At 61.0% G+C, this 15,747-nt stretch overlaps 2 non-coding genes across 2 annotated transcripts; both read left to right on the forward strand.

Moving 5' to 3' along the window:
- The first annotated feature begins 5,516 nt into the window (after positions 1-5,516).
- Positions 5,517-5,635, forward strand: LOC131867136 (5S ribosomal RNA). The gene has a single exon (XR_009365728.1). It is a non-coding gene; the product is annotated as a 5S ribosomal RNA (ribosomal RNA).
- A 7,818-nt stretch (positions 5,636-13,453) lies between these two features.
- Positions 13,454-13,572, forward strand: LOC131867177 (5S ribosomal RNA). Its single transcript, XR_009365768.1, has one exon. It is a non-coding gene; the product is annotated as a 5S ribosomal RNA (ribosomal RNA).
- The last annotated feature ends 2,175 nt before the right edge of the window (positions 13,573-15,747 follow it).

Below are 15,747 nucleotides of genomic sequence, written 5' to 3' on the forward strand. Positions count from 1 at the left end.
CAGACCTCGCCAATATGCCTACGTATCGAATCGGTCATCGGACCCAACTTCCGACTTCATCCATACTGTAGGGTCTTTGAGGTTGGCGCGGTGCGCTCAACCCAGGGAGTCGACCCATCGAAGCATACACCTCCCCTATATAAGCTATTTGTCCGATTCCCACACCTGTGTAGTTTGCACCTCTGACCAGGACATCGACCCCAACTTCCGAACTCGACTGCAACGACGGCACCAGCGCCTTGGTGCGCACCTTGCGACGCACAGTCCCAACATTCGCCTTCCTGCACATGGCAGGTCATCGGACCCAAATTCCGACCTCGCGAGTATGCCTACATATCGAATCGGTCATCGGACCCAACTTCCGACTTCATCCATACCGTAGGGTCTTTGAGGTTGGCGCGGTGCGCTCAACCCGGGGAGTCGACCCAACGAAGCATACACCTCCCCTATATAAGCTATTTGTCCGATTCCCACACCTGTGTAGTTTGCACCTCCGATCAAGACATCGACCCCAACTTCCGAACTCGCCTCCAACGACCGAACCAGCGCCTTGGTGCGCACCTTGCAACGCACAGTGCCAACATTCGCCTTCCTGCACGTGGCAGGTCATCGGACCCAAATTCCGACCTCGCGAGTATGCCTACATATCGAATCGGTCATCGGACCCAACTTCCGACTTCATCCATACCGTAGGGTCTTTGAGGTTGGCGCGGTGCGCTCAACCCGGGGAGTCGACCCAACGAAGCATACACCTCCCCTATATAAGCTATTTGTCCGATTCCCACACCTGTGTAGCTTGCACCTCCGATCAGGACATCGACCCCAACTTCCGAACTCGACTAAAAAGACCGCACCAGCGCCTTGGTGTGCACCTTGCAACGCACAGTGTCAACATTCGCCTTCCTGCACATGGCAGGTCATCGGACCCAAATTCCGACCTCATGAGCATACCTACTAATCGAATCGGTCATCGGACCCAACTTCCGACTTCATCCATACCGTAGGGTCTTTGAGGTTGGCGCGGTGCGCTCAACCTGGGGAGTCGACCCATCGAAGCATACACCTCCCCTATATAAGCTATTTGTCCGATTCCGACACCTGTGTAGTTTGCACCTCCGCTCAGGACATCGACCCCAACTTCCGAACTCGCCTGCAACGACCGAACCAGCGCCTTGGTGCGCACCAAAAGTGCGCACTTTTGGAGGGCACTTTTCTGCGCTCCAAAGGTGCGCACTTTTGGAGGGCACTTTTCTGCGCTCCAAAGGTGCGCACTTTTGGAGGGCACTTTTTGGAGGGCACTTTTCTGCGCTCCAAAGGTGCGCACTTTTGGAGGGCACTTTTTGGAGGGCACTTTTCTGCGCTCCAAAGGTGCGCACTTTTGGAGGGCACTTTTTGGAGGGCACTTTTCTGCGCTCCAAAGGTGCGCACTTTTGGAGGGCACTTTTTGGAGGGCACTTTTCTGCGCTCCAAAGGTGCGCACTTTTGGAGGGCACTTTTTGGAGGGCACTTTTCTGCGCTCCAAAGGTGCGCACTTTTGGAGGGCACTTTTTGGAGGGCACTTTTCTGCGCTCCAAAGGTGCGCACTTTTGGAGGGCACTTTTTGGAGGGCACTTTTCTGCGCTCCAAAGGTGCGCACTTTTGGAGGGCACTTTTTGGAGGGCACTTTTCTGCGCTCCAAAGGTGCGCACTTTTGGAGGGCACTTTTTGGAGGGCACTTTTCTGCGCTCCAAAGGTGCGCACTTTTGGAGGGCACTTTTGTGCACTCCAAAGGTGCGCACTTTTGGAGGGCACTTTTCCTGTGCTCCAAAGGTGCACACCTAGGTGAGCACCTTCGACCACACCTTGTAGCACACCAAACTCTGACTTTCGACTTCATCCGCAATGCAGGGTCTTTGAGGTTGGCGCAATGCGCACAACCAGGGGAGTCGACCCATCAAACCCAACACCTCCCCTATATAAGCTATTTGTCTGATTCTCATACATGCGTAGCCTGCAGGAGCAATTAGGACATCGACCCCAACTTTCGGCTTCTAAACGAAAACAAGGTCTTTGAGGTTGGTGTAATGCGAACAACTAGGGGAGTCAACCCATCAAACCCAACACCTCCCCTATATAAGCTATTTGTCTGATTCTCATACATGTGTAGTCTACAGGAGCAATTAGGACATCGACCCCAACTTTTGACTTCTTAACGAAAACAAGGTCTTTGAGGTTGACGTAATGCGCACAACCAGGGGAGTCGACCCATCAAACCCAACACCTCCCCTATATAAGCTATTTGTCCGATTCTCATACATGTGTAGCCTGCAGGAGCCATTAGGACATTGACCCCAACTTTTGACTTCTTAACGAAAACAAGGTCTTTGAGGTTGGCGTAATGCGCACAACCAAGGGAGTTGACCCATCAAACCCAACACCTCCCCTATATAAGCTATTTGTCTGATTCTCATACATGTGTAGCCTGCAACAACGATTAGGACATCCACCCCAACTTCTGAATTCGTCTGCGTTGACCGCACCAAAGGTGCACGCCTTGGTGCTCACCAAAATCCGACTTCCGACTTCTTCTGCTATGCGGGGTCTTTGAGGTTGGCGCAGTGCGCACAACCAGGGGAGTCAACCCACCGAATGCAACACCTCCCCTATATAAGCTATTTGTCTGATTCTCATACATGCGTAGACTGCAGCAATGATTAGGACATCCACCCCAACTTTTGACTTCTTAAACAAGACAGGGTCTTTGAAGTTGGTGCAGTGCACACAACCAGGGGAGTCGACCCATCAAACGCAACACCTCCCCTATATAAAGCTATTTGTCCGATTCTCATACGTGTAGTCTGCAGCAGCGATTAGGACATCGACCCCAACTTCCGAATTCGTTTGCATTGACCGCACCAAAGGTGCACGCCTTGGTGTGCACCCTGGAGTGCACTTTGGTGCTCACCTCGGTGCACACTTTGGTGTGCACCTCGGTGTGCACCAAAGGTGCGCACCTTGGAGCGCACCAAAGGTGTACACTTTGGAGCGCACCACATAGGGTCTTTGAGAGGTTGGCGCAGTGCGCACACCAAGGTGGGTGTTGAGGTGCGTGCCGAGGTGGGTGGGTGCTAGGGTGCGCTCCATGGTGGGTGCCAGGGTGGGTGCGTGCTAGGGTGGATTCCAAAGAGGGTCATAGGGTGGGTGCCAAGGTGGGTTGGTGATATAGTGGGTTCAAAGGTGGGTACTAGGGTGGGTTCCAAGGTGGGTCACAAGTTGGGTGCCAGGATGCGTGGGTGTTAGGTTGGGTGCCAAGGTGGGCTCCTGCGTGGGTGGGTGCTAGGGTGGGTTTCAAGGTGGACGCGAGGGCGGGTGCCAAGGTGGGTAACAAGTTGGGTGTTAGGATGGGTGAGTGCTAGAGTGGGTGCCAAGGTGGGTGGGTGCTAAGGTGGATGCCAAGGTGGTTCACAGGGTGGGTGGGTTCTAGGGTGAGTTCCAAGGTGGGTCACAGGTTCAGTGCTAGGGTGGGTGTCAAGGCGGGTGTCGAGGTGCCTGGGTGCTAGGGTGTGGATGCCAATGTGGGTCATAGGGTGGGTACTAGGGTGGGCTGCAATGTGGGTGCCAAGGTGGGTAACATGCTCGGTGGGTTCTAAATTGGGTGCCAGGGTGGGTGTGCACCCACCTTGCCCGAGGTGGGTGCCAAGGTGCCAGTGTGGGTGGGTGCTAAGGTGGATGCCAAGGTGGGTGAGAAGGTGGGTGATAGGTTGAGTGGTAGGATGGGTGGGTGCCAAGATGGGTCACAGGGTGGGTGCAAGGGTGGGTAGGTGCTAGGGTTGGTGTCAGGGTGGGTGGGTGCTAGGTTGGGTTCCAAGGTGGGTGCGAGGGTGAGTGTCAAGGTGGGTCACAGGTTAGGTGCTAGGATGGGTGAGTGCTAGGGTGCAAAGGTGCCAGGGTGGGTGCTAGGATGGGTCGATGCTAGGGTGAGTGGCAAGGTGGGTCCACAAGTGTCAAGGTGGGTGCCGAGGTGGGTGCCAAGTCGGCGACTGCTATGGTGGATGCCAAGGTGGGTCACGGGGTGGGTGCCAAGTTGCTAGGTTGGGTTCCAAGGTGGGTGCCAACGTGGGTGCTAGGGTGCGTGGGTTAAAGGGTGTGTCACAACGTGGGTGCCAGGATGGGTGCGCACCCACACTGGCCAAGACGGGTGCGGGTGCAAGGTTGGGTTCCAAGCCCGGTCACAGGCTGGGTGCTAGGATGGGTGGGTGCCAAGGTGGGCACCAGGGTGGGTGCACCCACCCTGGCCAAGGTGGGTCACGGGGTGGGTCCTAGGGTGGGTAACGGGGTGGGTACTAAGGTGCGTGCCAAGGTGGGTCATAGGGTGGGTGCCAAGGTGGGCACCAGGGTGGGTGTGCACCAACCCTAGCCAGGGTAGGTCACGGGGTGGTTGTCGGGGTGGGCGTCAAGGAGCCAAGGTGGGTGGCAAGTAGCCAAGTTGCGTGCCAAGGTGGGTGTCGGGGTGGGTGCCAAGGATCCAAGGTGGGTGCCAAGGAACCAAGGTGGGTGTCTGGGTGGGTGCCGAGGTGGGAGCCAGGGTGGGTCCCAAGGTGAGTGCAAAGGTGGGTGCCAGGGTCAAGGTGAGTGCCAATGTGGGTTCCAAGGTGCCAGGGTCAGGGTGAGTGCCAATGTGGGTTCAAAGGTGCTAAGTTGGGTGCGAGGTTGGGTGCGAGGGTGGGTGGGTGCCAAGGTGTGCTAGGTGGAAGCCCGGGTGGGTCGGCATCCCATGGGTGTCGAGTTGGGTGCCTGATGGGTGCTTCTTGTCAAGTTTTAGTCGTCGGGACTCATTTCGAGCCTTAGAGGTCGTTTCTTGTCCGGTTGCCCTGTCTTCGACCTGGGAACCCAATTTTGGTCCTCGGGTCCCATTTTTTTTTGTCTCGCATCCCACTTTTGGCCTGTGGCCTTTTCGGGGTCGATTCTCGTTTTGGGCATCAGAGCATGTTTCTTCTCCTAAAACCCAATATTTGTTTATTAAGTCTCGGAACACATTTTTGTTCTCGTGGACCCATCATGGGTCTTGGAACGCATTTGTGGTCCTTGGGTCCCATTTTGCATCCCGAAACTTGTGTTTTGGTGCTTGATCCCTATTTTGGGTGCCCACCTTGCACCAAGTGCGCACCCGGGGCAAACCGAGCGCCTTGGTGCACCGGGGCAAGATCGAGCGTGCACCCGAGGCGCCCCGAACATGCACCAAGGTGCACTCGGCCCACATGTGAGCGCAGGTCGTTGCGCCCGAGGTGGTGTGTGGGCACCGCGTTGCAGACGGGACACTGCACGCACACGACGCCCCCTCCAGGTGCACGCACGTAGGCCGGGCCGGGTGCACACCCGACGCCCTAGCAAGGTGCGCGCACCCGGGCAGGGCTCACACTTGGCGAACGGGGCGCACTTCGCGAGGGAGGGTGTGCACCTCGACGGGGGTGGGTGGCCGGGGTGGATTCGCACGTGGGTCGCGGTTTGCTAAGTACACACTGCGACAAGCTCATAACGGGTGCGATCATACCAGCATTAGTGCACCGGATCCCATCAGAACTCCGCAGTTAAGCGCGCTTGGGCCGGAGTAGTACTGGGATGGGTGACCTCCCGGGAAGTCCCGGTGTTGCACCCTTTTTTAGTTTTTCGCCGGGCGTCGCAATGCTATTTGAATAAACCTTTTGCCCGTTTGCGTTCTCGTCGGGGCCGGGCCGGGCCGGGGTGCGCTGCCCGCACTACCGCGCGCGCGGGGGGCGACACCGAGCGCGCACCCGAGGCACCCCGAGCACACAGGCCACGGTGCAACCCGGGCGTTGTGCGCGCACCCCGGTGCGCCCGAGGTGCTGCGCGCGCACCCAGGTGAAATCGGTGTGCACCTCGGCCAGTGCGCGCTCGGTCGAGTCGCGCACGTTGGCCAAGGTGCACGGTGATGTTTCTTACTCTAAGGTTCCGCACCAGACGCCCGGGACAGGTGAGCGAAGCTGGGCGGGGCCGGGTGCGCGGCCGGGGCAGGTGCACGCAGCTGGAGAGAGCTTTGGAGCACACTTCGGAGCGCACCAATGATGCGCTCCATTCAAAAGTTTCCTGAAAAGGCAAAAAAAGTTGAGATTATAGAATTTCCCACTTGAGAGATTGTAAAAAAAAAAAATTTAAAATGAAGGAAACGCGGGTGCCAAGGTGTGCGCAGCCCAGCCAAGGTGTGCGCACCAAGGCGCCCACCCTGGCGAAGGTGCACGCAAGGTGCGCACCCGAGGCAAACCGGACAATTAACCCAACTTTCGACTTCGCGCGCACCTTGGAGCGCACTTCGGAGCGCTCCTTGGTGCGCACCAATCTTGGGCACCTCGGAGTGCACCATGGCGCCCACCAAGGTGCGCACCCGGGGCAAACCGAGCTCCGACTTCGTGCGCACCTTGGAGCGCACGAAAGGTGCGCACCATGGCGCCCACCAAGGTGCGCAGCCCAGCCAAGGCGTGCGCATCAAGGTGCGCACCCTGGCGAAGGTGCGCACCCGGGGCAAACCGAGCTCCGACTTCGTGCGCACCTTGGAGCGCACAAAAGGTGCGCAACCCAGCCAAGGTGTGCGCACCCCGGTCAAACCGAGCTCCGAATCGTGCGCACCAGAGGTGCACGCCATCGTGCGCACCTTGGAGCACACTTCGGAGCCCTCCTTGGTGCGCGCCGATGTTGCGCACCTCGGAGCGCACCCGGGGAAAACAATGCAATTAACCCGACTTTCGACTTCGTGGGCACCTCGGAGCGCTCTCGGGTTCGCACCTCGGAGCACACCGAGGTGCGCACCTTTGATGCGCTGCCTTCACCAATTTCCAGAAAAGGCAAGAAAACATTGAGAAGGTGTGCGCACCGAGGTGCCCACCCTGGCGAAGGTGCACGCGAGGTGCGCACCCGGGGCAAACCGGGCTCCGACTTCGTGCACGCCGCACCTTGGAGCACACTTCGGAGCGCTCCTTGGTGCGCACCAGGGCGCGCAACCCAGCCGAGGTGCCCACCCCGGCGAAGGTGCACGCGAGGTGCGCACCCGGGGCAAACCGGGCTCCGACTTCGTGCACGCCATGGTGCCCACCGCGGCGAAGGTGCACGCGAGGTGCGCACCCGGGGCAAACCGGGCTCCGACTTCGTGCACGCCGCACCTTGGAGCACACTTCGGAGCGCTCCTTGGTGCGCACCATGGTGCCCACCAGGGCGCGCAACCCCGCCGAAGGTGCACGCGAGGTGCGCACCCGGGGCAAACCGGGCTCCGACTTCGTGCACGCCGCACCTTGGAGCACACTTCGGAGCGCTCCTTGGTGCGCACCATGGTGCCCACCAGGGCGCGCAACCCCGCCGAAGGTGCACGCGAGGTGCGCACCCGGGGCAAACCGGGCTCCGACTTCGTGCACGCCATGGTGCGCACCGCGGCGAAGGTGCGCACCCGGGGCAAACCGGGCTCCGACTTCGTGCACGCCGCACCTTGGAGCACACTTCGGAGCGCTCCTTGGTGCGCACCAGGGCGCGCAACCCAGCCGAGGTGCCCACCCCGGCGAAGGTGCACGCGAGGTGCGTACCCGGGGCAAACCGGGCTCCGACTTCGTGCACGCCGCACCTTGGAGCACACTTCGGAGCGCTCCTTGGTGCGCACCATGGTGCCCACCAGGCCGCGCAACCCAGCCAAGGTGTGCGCACCAAGGTGCACGCGAGGTGCGCACCCGGGGCAAACCGGGGTCCGACTTCGTGCACGCCGCACCTTGGAGCACACATCGGGGCGCTCCCGGGTTCGCACCGGCGTTGCGCACCGTGGTGGGCACCTCGGAGCACACCAAGGTGGGCAGCGAGGTGCGCACCTTTGATGCGATGCCTTCACTAATTTCCATAAAAGGCAAAAAAAAAACGAGATTTTAAAATTTCCGTTTTGAAAGATAGTGAGAAAAAGGGAATGCTGGTGCCATCTTGAGCCCGCCCTGGTGCGCAGCCCAGCCAAGGTGTGCGCACCAAGGTGCCCACCCTGGCGAAGGTGCGCGCCCGGGCAATTAATCCAACTTCCAACTTCGCGCGCGCCAGGGTGGGAGCGCACCCAACAACCGGGCCTGGGAAGAGCCAATGCGAGAAACCCCACCAAACGCTCTGACAAAAAAAGAGGGGGCGCTCCAGTAACCCCGCTTCGGAGCGCACCCTGGGCAAACCCAGCCAAGGTGCCCACCCCGGCCAAGGTGCAGGCGAGGTGCGCACCCGGGGCAAACCGGGCTCCGACAACGTGCACGCCGCACCTTGGAGCACACTTCGTAGCGCTCCCGGGTGCGCACCTCAGAGCACACCAAGGTGGGCAGCGAGGTGCGCACCTTTGATGCGCTGCCTTCACTAATTTCCAGAAAAGGCAAAAAAAAAAGGAGATTTTAAAATTTCCGTTTTGAAAGATAGTGAAAAAAACGGAACGCGCGTGCCATCTTGAGCCCGCCCTGGTGCGCAGCCCAGGTAAGGTGCCCACCCTGGCAAAGGTGCGCACCCGGGCAATTAACCCTACTTCCGACTTCGTGCGCGCCAGGGTGGCAACCGGGCCTCGGAAGAGCCAATGCGAGAAACCCCACCAAACGCTCCGACAAAAAAAGAGGCGGCGCTCCAATAACCCCGCTTCGGAGCGCAGCCGGGGCAAACCCAGCCAAGGTGCCCACCCCGACGAAGGTGCACGCGAGGTGCGCACCCGGGGCAAACCGGGCTCCGACAACGTGCACGCAGCACCTTGGAGCACACTTCGAAGCACTCCCGGGTGCCCACCGGCGTTGCGCACCGTGGTGGGCAGCGAGGTGCGCACCTTTGATGCGCTGCCTTCACTAATTTCCAGAAAAAGGCAAAAAAAAATGAGATTTTAAAATTTCCGTTTTGAAAGATAGTGAAAAAAAAGGAACGCGGGTGCCATCTTGAGCCCGCCCTGGTGCGCAGCCCAGGCAAGGCATGCGCACCAAGGTGCCCACCCGAGGTGCACACCCGGGGCAAACCGGGCTCCGACTTCGTGCAGGCCGCACCTTGGAGCACACTTCGGAGCGCTCCTTGGTGCGCACCATGGTGCCCACCAGGGCGCGCAACCCAGCCAAGGTCTGCACACCAAGGTGCCCACCCCGGCGAAGGTGCACGCGAGGTGCGCACCCGGGGCAAACCGGGCTCCGACTTCGTGCACGCCATGGTGCCCACCGCGGCGAAGGTGCACGCGAGGTGCGCACCCGGGGCAAACCGGGCTCCGACTTCGTGCACGCCGCACCTTGGAGCACACTTCGGAGCGCTCCTTGGTGCGCACCATGGTGCCCACCAGGGCGCGCAACCCAGCCAAGGTGTGCGCACCAAGGTGCACGCGAGGTGCGCACCCGGGGCAAACCGGGGTCCGACTTCGTGCACGCCGCACCTTGGAGCACACATCGGAGCGCTCCCAGGTTCGCACCAGCGTTGCGCACCTTTGATGCGCTGCCTTCACTAATTTCAAGAAAAGGCAAAAAAAAACGAGATTTTAAAATTTCCGTTCTGAAAGATAGTGAAAAAAATGGAACGCGGGTGCCATCTTGAGCCCTTCCTGGTGCGCAGCCCAGGCAAGTTGTGCGCACCAAGGTGCCCACCCTGGCGGAGGTGCGCGCCCGGGGCAATCCGGGCTCCGACTTCGTGCACTGCATGGTGCCCACCAAGGCGCGCAACCCAGCCAAGGTGCCCACCGCAGCGAAGGTGCACGCGAGGTGCGCACCCGAGGTGCACACCCGGGGCAAACCGGGCTCCGACTTCGTGCACGCCGCACCTTGGAGCACACTTCAGAGCGCTCCTTGGTGCGCACCAGGGCGCGCAACCCAGCCGAGGTGCCCACCCCGGCGAAGGTGCACGCGAGGTGCGCACCCGGGGCAAACCGGGCTCCGACTTCGTGCACGCCATGGTGCCCACCGCGGCGAAGGTGCGCACCCGGGGCAAACCGGGCTCCGACTTCGTGCACGCCGCACCTTGGAGCACACTTCGGAGCGCTCCTTGGTGCGCACCATGGTGCCCACCAGGCCGCGCAACCCAGCCAAGGTGTGCGCACCAAGGTGCACGCGAGGTGCGCACCCGGGGCAAACCGGGGTCCGACTTCGTGCACGCCGCACCTTGGAGCACACATCGGGGCGCTCCCGGGTTCGCACCGGCGTTGCGCACCGTGGTGGGCACCTCGGAGCACACCAAGGTGGGCAGCGAGGTGCGCACCTTTGATGCGATGCCTTCACTAATTTCCATAAAAGGCAAAAAAAAAACGAGATTTTAAAATTTCCGTTTTGAAAGATAGTGAGAAAAAGGGAATGCTGGTGCCATCTTGAGCCCGCCCTGGTGCGCAGCCCAGCCAAGGTTTGCGCACCAAGGTGCCCACCCTGGCGAAGGTGCGCGCCCGGGCAATTAACCCAACTTCCAACTTCGCGCGCGCCAGGGTGGGAGCGCACCCAACAACCGGGCCTGGGAAGAGCCAATGCGAGAAACCCCACCAAACTCTCTGACAAAAAAAGAGGGGGCGCTCCAGTAACCCCGCTTCGGAGCGCACCCTGGGCAAACCCAGCCAAGGTGCCCACCCCGGCCAAGGTGCAGGCGAGGTGCGCACCCGGGGCAAACCGGGCTCCGACAACGTGCACGCCGCACCTTGGAGCACACTTCGTAGCGCTCCCGGGTGCGCACCTCAGAGCACACCAAGGTGGGCAGCGAGGTGCGCACCTTTGATGCGCTGCCTTCACTAATTTCCAGAAAAGGCAAAAAAAAAAGGAGATTTTAAAATTTCCGTTTTGAAAGATAGTGAAAAAAACGGAACGCGCGTGCCATCTTGAGCCCGCCCTGGTGCGCAGCCCAGGTAAGGTGCCACCCTGGCAAAGGTGCGCACCCGGGCAATTAACCCTACTTCCGACTTCGTGCGCGCCAGGGTGGCAACCGGGCCTCGGAAGAGCCAATGCGAGAAACCCCACCAAACGCTCCGACAAAAAAAGAGGCGGCGCTCCAATAACCCCGCTTCGGAGCGCAGCCGGGGCAAACCAAGCCAAGGTGCCCACCCCGACGAAGGTGCACGCGAGGTGCGCACCCGGGGCAAACCGGGCTCCGACAACGTGCACGCAGCACCTTGGAGCACACTTCGAAGCACTCCCGGGTGCCCACCGGCGTTGCGCACCGTGGTGGGCAGCGAGGTGCGCACCTTTGATGCGCTGCCTTCACTAATTTCCAGAAAAAGGCAAAAAAAAATGAGATTTTAAAATTTCCGTTTTGAAAGATAGTGAAAAAAAAGGAACGCGGGTGCCATCTTGAGCCCGCCCTGGTGCGCAGCCCAGGCAAGGCATGCGCACCAAGGTGCCCACCCGAGGTGCACACCCGGGGCAAACCGGGCTCCGACTTCGTGCAGGCCGCACCTTGGAGCACACTTCGGAGCGCTCCTTGGTGCGCACCATGGTGCCCACCAGGGCGCACCCGAGGCAAACCGGGCTCCGACTTCGTGCACGCCGCACCTTGGAGCACACATCGGAGCGCTCCCAGGTTCGCACCAGCGTTGCGCACCTTTGATGCGCTGCCTTCACTAATTTCCAGAAAAGGCAAAAAAAAACGATATTTTAAAATTTCCGTTCTGAAAGATAGTGAAAAAAACGGAACGCGGGTGCCATCTTGAGCCCTTCCTGATGCGCAGCCCAGGCAAGTTGTGCGCACCAAGGTGCCCACCCTGGCGGAGGTGCGCGCCCGGGGCAAACCGGGCTCCGACTTCGTGCACTGCATGGTGCCCACCAAGGCGCGCAACCCAGCCAAGGTGCCCACCGCAGCGAAGGTGCACGCGAGGTGCGCACCCGAGGTGCACACCCGGGGCAAACCGGGCTCCGACTTCGTGCACGCCGCACCTTGGAGCACACTTCAGAGCGCTCCTTGGTACGCACCAGGGCGCGCAACCCAGCCAAGGTGCTCACCCCGGCGAAGGTGCACGCGAGGTGCGCACCCGGGGCAAACCGGGCTCGGACTTCGTGCACGCCGCACCTTGGAGCACACATCGGAGCGCTCCCGGGTTCGCACCAGCATTGCGCACCTTTGATGCGCTGCCTTCACTAATTTCCAGAAAAGGCAAAAAAAAGAAAAAAATGAGATTTTAAAATTTCCGTTTTGAAAGATAGTGAAAAAAACGGAACGCGGGTGCCATCTTGAGCCCGCCCTGGTGTGCAGCCCAGGCAAGTTGTGCGCACCAAGGCACCCACCCTGGCCAAGGTGGGTCACGGGGTGGGTCCTAGGGTGGGTAACGGGGTGGGTACTAAGGTGCGTGCCAAGGTGGGTCATAGGGTGGGTGCCAAGGTGGGCACCAGGGTGGGTGTGCACCAACCCTAGCCAGGGTAGGTCACGGGGTGGTTGTCGGGGTGGGCGTCAAGGAGCCAAGGTGGGTGGCAAGTAGCCAAGTTGCGTGCCAAGGTGGGTGTCGGGGTGGGTGCCAAGGATCCAAGGTGGGTGCCAAGGAACCAAGGTGGGTGTCTGGGTGGGTGCCGAGGTGGGAGCCAGGGTGGGTCCCAAGGTGAGTGCAAAGGTGGGTGCCAGGGTCAAGGTGAGTGCCAATGTGGGTTCCAAGGTGCCAGGGTCAGGGTGAGTGCCAATGTGGGTTCAAAGGTGCTAAGTTGGGTGCGAGGTTGGGTGCGAGGGTGGGTGGGTGCCAAGGTGTGCTAGGTGGAAGCCCGGGTGGGTCGGCATCCCATGGGTGTCGAGTTGGGTGCCTGATGGGTGCTTCTTGTCAAGTTTTAGTCGTCGGGACTCATTTCGAGCCTTAGAGGTCGTTTCTTGTCCGGTTGCCCTGTCTTCGACCTGGGAACCCAATTTTGGTCCTCGGGTCCCATTTTTTTTTGTCTCGCATCCCACTTTTGGCCTGTGGCCTTTTCGGGGTCGATTCTCGTTTTGGGCATCAGAGCATGTTTCTTCTCCTAAAACCCAATATTTGTTTATTAAGTCTCGGAACACATTTTTGTTCTCGTGGACCCATCATGGGTCTTGGAACGCATTTGTGGTCCTTGGGTCCCATTTTGCATCCCGAAACTTGTGTTTTGGTGCTTGATCCCTATTTTGGGTGCCCACCTTGCACCAAGTGCGCACCCGGGGCAAACCGAGCGCCTTGGTGCACCGGGGCAAGATCGAGCGTGCACCCGAGGCGCCCCGAACATGCACCAAGGTGCACTCGGCCCACATGTGAGCGCAGGTCGTTGCGCCCGAGGTGGTGTGTGGGCACCGCATTGCAGACGGGACACTGCACGCACACGACGCCCCCTACAGGTGCACGCACGTAGGCCGGGCCGGGTGCACACCCGACGCCCTAGCAAGGTGCGCGCACCCGGGCAGGGCTCACACTTGGCGAACGGGGCGCACTTCGCGAGGGAGGGTGTGCACCTCGACGGGGGTGGGTGGCCGGGGTGGATTCGCACGTGGGTCGCGGTTTGCTAAGTACACACTGCGACAAGCTCATAACGGGTGCGATCATACCAGCGTTAGTGCACCGGATCCCATCAGAACTCCGCAGTTAAGCGCGCTTGGGCCGGAGTAGTACTGGGATGGGTGACCTCCCGGGAAGTCCCGGTGTTGCACCCTTTTTTAGTTTTTCGCCGGGCATCGCAATGCTATTTGAATAAACCTTTTGCCTGTTTGCGTTCTCGTCGGGGCCGGGCCGGGCCGGGGTGCGCTGCCCGCACTACCGCGCGCGCGGGGGCGACACCGAGCGCGCACCCGAGGCGCCCCGAGCACACAGGCCACGGTGCAACCCGGGCGTTGTGCGCGCACCCCGGTGCGCCCGAGGTGCTGCGCGCGCACCCAGGTGAAATCGGTGTGCACCTCGGCCAGTGCGCGCTCGGTCGAGTCGCGCACGTTGGCCAAGGTGCACGGTGATGTTTCTTACTCTAAGGTTCCGCACCAGACGCCCGGGACAGGTGAGCGAAGCTGGGCGGGGCCGGGTGCGCGGCCGGGGCAGGTGCACGCAGCTGGAGAGAGCTTTGGAGCACACTTCGGAGCGCACCAATGATGCGCTCCATTCAAAAGTTTCCTGAAAAGGCAAAAAAAGTTGAGATTATAGAATTTCCCACTTGAGAGATTGTAAAAAAAAAAAATTTAAAATGAAGGAAACGCGGGTGCCAAGGTGTGCGCAGCCCAGCCAAGGTGTGCGCACCAAGGCGCCCACCCTGGCGAAGGTGCACGCAAGGTGCGCACCCGAGGCAAACCGGACAATTAACCCAACTTTCGACTTCGCGCGCACCTTGGAGCGCACTTCGGAGCGCTCCTTGGTGCGCACCAATCTTGGGCACCTCGGAGTGCACCATGGCGCCCACCAAGGTGCGCACCCGGGGCAAACCGAGCTCCGACTTCGTGCGCACCTTGGAGCGCACGAAAGGTGCGCACCATGGCGCCCACCAAGGTGCGCAGCCCAGCCAAGGCGTGCGCATCAAGGTGCGCACCCTGGCGAAGGTGCGCACCCGGGGCAAACCGAGCTCCGACTTCGTGCGCACCTTGGAGCGCACAAAAGGTGCGCAACCCAGCCAAGGTGTGCGCACCCCGGTCAAACCGAGCTCCGAATCGTGCGCACCAGAGGTGCACGCCATCGTGCGCACCTTGGAGCACACTTCGGAGCCCTCCTTGGTGCGCGCCGATGTTGCGCACCTCGGAGCGCACCCGGGGAAAACAATGCAATTAACCCGACTTTCGACTTCGTGGGCACCTCGGAGCGCTCTCGGGTTCGCACCTCGGAGCACACCGAGGTGCGCACCTTTGATGCGCTGCCTTCACCAATTTCCAGAAAAGGCAAGAAAACATTGAGAAGGTGTGCGCACCGAGGTGCCCACCCTGGCGAAGGTGCACGCGAGGTGCGCACCCGGGGCAAACCGGGCTCCGACTTCGTGCACGCCGCACCTTGGAGCACACTTCGGAGCGCTCCTTGGTGCGCACCAGGGCGCGCAACCCAGCCGAGGTGCCCACCCCGGCGAAGGTGCACGCGAGGTGCGCACCCGGGGCAAACCGGGCTCCGACTTCGTGCACGCCATGGTGCCCACCGCGGCGAAGGTGCACGCGAGGTGCGCACCCGGGGCAAACCGGGCTCCGACTTCGTGCACGCCGCACCTTGGAGCACACTTCGGAGCGCTCCTTGGTGCGCACCATGGTGCCCACCAGGGCGCGCAACCCCGCCGAAGGTGCACGCGAGGTGCGCACCCGGGGCAAACCGGGCTCCGACTTCGTGCACGCCGCACCTTGGAGCACACTTCGGAGCGCTCCTTGGTGCGCACCATGGTGCCCACCAGGGCGCGCAACCCCGCCGAAGGTGCACGCGAGGTGCGCACCCGGGGCAAACCGGGCTCCGACTTCGTGCACGCCGCACCTTGGAGCACACTTCGGAGCGCTCCTTGGTGCGCACCAGGGCGCGCAACCCAGCCGAGGTGCCCACCCCGGCGAAGGTGCGTACCCGGGGCAAACCGGGCTCCGACTTCGTGCACGCCGCACCTTGGAGCACACTTCGGAGCGCTCCTTGGTGCGCACCATGGTGCCCACCAGGCCGCGCAACCCAGCCAAGGTGTGCGCACCAAGGTGCACGCGAGGTGCGCACCCGGGGCAAACCGGGGTCCGACTTCGTGCACGCCGCACCTTGGAGCACACATCGGGGCGCTCCCGGGTTCGCACCGGCGTTGCGCACCGTGGTGGGCACCTCGGAGCACACCAAGGTGGGCAGCGAGGTGCGCACCTTTGATGCGATGCCTTCACTAATTTCCATAAAAGGCAAAAAAA

Source organism: Cryptomeria japonica, unplaced genomic scaffold (genome assembly GCF_030272615.1).
Source record: "Cryptomeria japonica unplaced genomic scaffold, Sugi_1.0 HiC_scaffold_164, whole genome shotgun sequence".
Classification (NCBI taxonomy): Eukaryota; Viridiplantae; Streptophyta; class Pinopsida; order Cupressales; family Cupressaceae; genus Cryptomeria; species Cryptomeria japonica.